Genomic DNA, 6,075 nt, shown 5'->3' with positions numbered 1-6,075 from the left:
TTAATATATAATATACATTATATATTTTATATATATATACATAGCTATCCTATTAGTTCTGTCCCTCTAGAGAACCCTGATGGGTACAGAATTTCAGGTGGGGAAGATTAAAACATCCTGGAAACGGATGGTGGTGATGGTTACACAACAAAAATGTGAATATACTTAATGCCACTAAACTGGACACTTAAAAATGGTTAACGTTGTAAATTTTAGGTTGTGTATGTTTTACCACAATAAAAAAAATAGAAAAAAAAGAGTGAATAATATACTCATTCTCCTATTAATGGACATTTGGGATATGTCCAGTTTGGTTTGCTTGTTTTTGTTATTGCAGACAATGCTACCATGCACAATCTTTACATGTCTCCTGGTACACATGTGCAAGAGATTCTGTAGAGTATACAACTATAAATGGAATTGCTGGGTCAACTTTACTATACCAAATTTGTTTCCAAAATGGTCATATTAAATTAAATAATTTACATCATACAAATAATAATTTGTAAAAGATGTTCAGGAAACGTTAAATACAGCCGAAAGGAGGTAGGTGAATCTCTCAACCTGCCCAACCATTTAAAATTACATTGTCCAGAAAAGGGAGCTCTGACCAGACTACACCCACCATATTTCATTTCTTTGCTGGGCATCCATTTTAAGACCATTAGCTAATTGATGCCCATCTCATGGTGGACCTCCAGAATGTGTAAAGCAGATTCACAAAACACTGGTAATTAACTTGTTTGAGTCGGATGAGACTGAACACCCACACACAAGTTACATGAAGGGGATTTATTACTTCAGACAGGCATCGAAGACAACAGAAGCCCAGGATTCAGGGTGAGCTGGTTCCCCAGGGCTCAGGAAAGCTGCCCGGAGTGGATGGAGTCTCCCACATGTGCTTCACTTGCCCAGCAGCTGAAGGTCCCCCAAAAAGCGACCTCCCTGGGTTTTATACCCCAGGGAACATGAGTTGCTGGGATAAAGCATTGAAGGACATCCTGTTTCTAGTGGGGGAGCTGGAGAGAATTCAGGCTGTTCCAGTCAGTCCCTCCCTATCTCGGGATGTTGCACTCCCAGCACTTTCTACAGTTATTCTTGAGAACTGCAAGCAAGAAAGTTGGGGAGAACTGGGCCCATCCAAGGCCACCCAGAAAACTGTCCTGCATGATGGTAAAAGATCTGGAAACTGCCAGGGAGGAATGGGTGCTGGTCTGGAAAAGTGCATGTGGGCCTTTTGGAGAGCCTGGTTCAGAAGCACAGCTACTGCTATTGCTTGGCCGAAGCACTGCTTTATGGGAAGTTCACCCTCATTGATTAAGTGAGCAACTTCAGAAGCACCCAGATCTACAGAACTAGCCTGGAAAAGGAAAAGGGAGAGTATGGGAAACATAAGCCCTAACTTCAAATCTTAGAAAGCCTGTTTTATAGAAGTGAGATTCACTGTGAGAAGTTCCAGAGATCAGGCCTCATGGTTAGAAGCCACAGGAGGACTTTATAAACTTCGAGCAAGGCAAGCATCCATGAGCTAGGCTGCCTGTGAGGTCCCGGACATGTTCAACCATCTAGACTGTCAAAGAATCAATTGCAGGACTCGAAGCAGGGGAAGCTGGAGGAGATGCCAGCTAAGGTCCTCGCCTGCTCTGTGACGATGATTCAAATGCATCCAGGTGGTAGACACCCCACCTGCCAGGAACAGCTCTCAGTCTCAGAACCACTCAGTCAACACTTATTTTGAGTTGGATTTTCTAATTATTCTAGAACTTATTTGGATCTTGCCATGAACCAAATTAGCCCTTTCCACATTAGCTGCAGTCCCTGGAGTATTAAAAATGCTGCCAAGCCTTAGGTTTTACTCCTTATAGAGTAAGCCTTGTGTTCTAATAAAATGCCTAGAGCAGATACATACATCTTTTTTTTCTGTATTCTAAACAGTACATAGTTTGCCACCTCTCCTATAAATGGGTCTACCATCTTTTCAAGATTTTCTCCCATAAGCACTTGAAAGCACTTCCATAAGCCCACAAGATACTGAATTGAAAGATTTATATAAACACCTGCAGGCAGATCTCTTTTGATACTTGTCCAAGGCACAATCATGAAGAAGGGACCACAAAATAAGTCAGCTAATTACATATCACTTTAAAACCACTGGATGTAGACTAAAGGCTGCTGAAAGGTTTTGAGCAATACTGACTCTGCCTTGGACACCATGAGTAATATGATGCATGCTACTCATGTCTTCTCCTGGGCACCTCAATCTGGCAACTTCTTTTCTAAGCAGTAATTAAATCAGTGAAAATTGTATATAGTCATGTGAGTGGCAAAAATTTTTAGCAGCAATCATGAAACCAACCCCCCCACACACACACCACTCAATACACTTTAAAAATCTACAGTTGGCAAATGTGAAATGTCAGATCCATGCTAATTTATTTTGCAAGCTACTCCAAGGAAGCCAGACATCAGCCCGTCCCCTGCTGTTAGATGAAAGGTTCCAGAAAGTCCTGCATAGTTGACGGCAGGACGCAGTGGGCTCTCTCCTCCCTTCCCGGGCACCATTTGGGTGGCATCATTGTGAAATGCTCTTTCTGCTGCTGGTACTGGCATCCTGTTAAATCTCGATTTGACACTGTGGTGTGTGCTGAGTCACAGCAGGTGCAAGACTTAGGTAACTGCTTTGTGCCCACATTTGAATATTTCAGCTCGTGAGCAAGTTGGCTCAGGTGTGCTTCCTGATTAGCCATGGTTTTCTCAACCCAAGAGAGGTTGACTACCCAGCGTGACCTGAACTGGTTGCTTCATCAAATATTGACAGCATGTTTGAAGTTCTCCTTTTATTCTTATGAGGCAATTTCCTTCTGTGGTACTTTCCTTCAGAAAGTACTGTTTCAAGCAGTACCCAGACCTGGCCCTGAAATCATGTCTGCAGATGTCATGGAAGGGAGGCAGGCCTTGTATTTGGCCTTAGTAGCACCCCACCACCTTGTTCCTCACCCAGACTGCCAAGCACAGAGAAGCACATACCTCCTCTGTGAACAGGGAAAATAACCAGCTGACTCAGATTCACAAAGAACTTAGCAACAAATAATGAGAGCTTTAGCATCTCATGCTTGCTAAGTGGGCAGGACCAAATAGATACTGTACCACTTTTTTGTTTTTAGAGACAAGGGTCTTGCTATGTTGCCCAGGCTGGAGTGGAGTAGTGCAATCATAGCTCACTACAGCCTCGAACTCCTGGACTCAAGCAATTCTTCTGCCTCAGCCTCTTGAGTAGCTGGGTCCACAGACATGTGCCACCATTTTGTCGGACTTGTACCTACTTTTTAAGGTTGACAATGATTATGAATTGGAAGGTGGCTCTCAGACTGACACAGGGACTGAGGCTGCTAATTAGAGAATGCCAAAGCAGTCTGTTAGAAACAATCAAGGCTTACTAGACACCCATGAGGTTTGCCTTTAACCCACCAAGCTGCTGTGTGACTTCACAATGGAACCAAGGATGAACCGAGGGCTCAGCTTCACACTACACCTCGCTGGACTGGCCCAGAGGTGCTGCTGAGAGAAGACAGAGGGACATAGAAGTGAGCGGTGGGAAGAACTAGAAGCCCAATATTCATGATGATTTTGTGCAGAAGTATAGAGCTGAGGAATGACCCAGAGGATGTGAGACCCTGTCTCTAAAAATAACAATAAAATAAGGAGTGCAGAGGCACAACCATAGCTCACTGCAGCCTTGAACTCCTGGCCTCAAGTCATCCTCCCGCCTCAGCCTCACAAGTAGCTGGGACCACAGGTGCACACCACCATGTCCAGCTGATGGTTTTCTTAGATTTTTTGAGAGATGAAGTCTCAAACTCCTGGGCTCAAGTCATCCTCCCACCTTGGCCTCCCAAAGTGCTGGGACTGCAGGCATGAACTACAACATCTAGCTTCAACAAAATTTTGTTAAACAAAATCATCAGTATATTTCTAGAGCCCCAAGTGTAAGGGGCCAGATTTTTCCAAGACAAAAGTGAAAATGGATGGTATCAGGAGGGGGCAATAGTAGTTCCTTGGCCTGGCATTAGAGCCCCAGATTACCATGAGAGGGCAGTAAAGTGGGGCTGGAGACACTGCACTGGGCAGCTGGCATGGTACTGGCACAGAAGGCCGGATTCCTGAGCTGAAAAGCTGGGGCAGTGACTGCACAGAGCCCCTGGTGCAGACAGGCCAGGCAGCCGGCCGCCGCAGAAACTTCTGAACCCCTGGGACTTTGAGGCACTTGGCACTCTCCCCACCCCACTTTCATCGAACTATTATCAAGAGGAAGGAAAAATGTATTTCAGAATCCCAAGAAAACTCCAGAATGAGCCAAATCTTCTTTTCTTGTATATATTTTTTAAAAAAGCAAAAGCAAGCTGAGTGATCAGAAAATGAAAAATTATAACCTGACATTAAGTTTGAAACTTTTGTGAGTGACCTGAAGAGAGAGAACAGGATGGGAGATGCATGGGGGCCTCTAGAAAGGAGGCCACCAGGAGAAATCAAGTAACCTAGAGACACAGATATGAGCCGGCCATCACTCCCTTCTTACCTGGAAGAGAGCAGCAAACCATGACCTAGGCCTGGGAAGGGGGTCTATGACCCTCCTTATCCTCGAAATAGCTGTCTGTGGGGACGAGGACCACAGCTTTCCCTCACTCTCTCACTGGCGGCTATGTCTGCTCCCTCCCTGCCTCGGCTCCTGTCCACCTGCCCTGGAGCACCCCCTCCTTACCATGGCTTATCCAGCTTGCACTCAGCTCTCGGACACCTTATTGAAGTTACGCTCCTTTCTTCAGAGTGCACCGGGCTGAAATCACTGATCTGTCCTCTAAACCCACAATTTGATATTAACAGGTAACCCTCAGCATTTGACCTTGTGCCAGGCACTGTTCTAAGTGCTTTTACGTATCTCAACTCCTTTAATCCTCATAACAACACTATGAGGGAAGTATTTGTCTCCACTTTATAGATGGGGAGCCTGGGACACAGGGAGGTAGAGCAACTTGCCTGAGGTCACACACCTGGGCTAGGATTTGAACCCTGGAAGGCTGGCATCAGCATCTATAGTTTTAATCACTCCATTATCCTGGCTCTCCATTTCAACCTGTCCTATAGTGTTAGATACTAGGATGTGTCTGTTAATGTTTAGGCCCTGCTATTTTTTTTTTTTAAGACAGAGTCTCACTCTATCACCCAGGCTAGAGTGCAGTGGCGCAATCTTGGGTCACCGCAACTTCTGCCTCCCAGGTTCAAATGATTTTCCTGCCTCAGCCTCCCAAGTAGCTGGGATTACAGGAGCCTGCCATCACATTAATTTTTGTATTTTTAGTAGAGACGGGGTTTTGCCATCTTGGCCAGGCTGGTCTCGAACTCCTGATCTCACGTGATCCTCCCATCTGGGCCTCCCAAAGTGCTGGGATTACAGGTGTGAGCCACCACGCCAGGCCAGGTATTATTATTTTAGCCAAAGAAGCCTCCCATAAGCATACTCAGCCCTGCCTAATTTCTGAGCCCATCAGGACCAAGGCAGTTCATTGCTGGGATCCTGGCACCCTGTCCAGCTCTTACCAGGTCCCTTCCCCAGGGGCTTGGCCCTGACTCTGTGTTGCCAGCTCCTGGCTGGGGTCCTATCAAAGCAAACCTCTTACCTGGGACCACCATGCTGCACCTGGGCTGACTTTGAGTCCCATCTCTATATGAAATCCTGGTTACTTCACAGCAGTCACAGGACTCGACCCTCTTAATCGTAAGTTGGCCCAGGATCGCCATTTTCCCTCACACCGGACTACTCACACCTCATCTTCTCCCCAGCGTCCTCCCACTCCCCATGAGCCCCTGCTTCCCTGCAGAGCCCACCTGAATTATGACAAGCTCAGATATCCTATGAGGGCAGGGCTGTTGTCCATGAGGTCAGCACTCCGCACAGCTAGTGGACTGGTCCTGGCTCTTTAAAAGCAAACTGGTAAGTGAAACACAATGAGAGTGGACGCTTCTTCCTAAAGGCCACATGAAAGAAACACTACGAAATCCCTGCCTTTAGAAAGTCAG

General features: G+C 46.0%; 1 long non-coding RNA gene across 1 annotated transcript in view; it reads right to left on the bottom strand.

Moving 5' to 3' along the window:
• The window catches only part of LOC108517875 (uncharacterized), a 22,117-nt gene extending 16,264 nt beyond the window's left edge, over positions 1-5,853 (bottom strand). Inside the window, exons 1-2 of the long non-coding RNA XR_001882233.1 lie at positions 5,676-5,853; positions 3,469-3,558 (exon numbers count right to left, since the gene is read on the bottom strand). This is a non-coding gene — a long non-coding RNA (uncharacterized LOC108517875). The remainder of the gene's footprint in view (positions 1-3,468; positions 3,559-5,675) is intronic.
• Positions 5,854-6,075: the final 222 nt, after the last annotated feature.

This window comes from Rhinopithecus bieti, unplaced genomic scaffold, assembly GCF_001698545.2.
Source record: "Rhinopithecus bieti isolate Rb0 unplaced genomic scaffold, ASM169854v2 scaffold_40559, whole genome shotgun sequence".
NCBI lineage: Eukaryota > Metazoa > Chordata > Mammalia > Primates > Cercopithecidae > Rhinopithecus > Rhinopithecus bieti.
The sequence above is the reverse complement of the archived record's forward strand: the minus strand, read 5'-3'. Positions and strand labels throughout refer to the sequence as shown.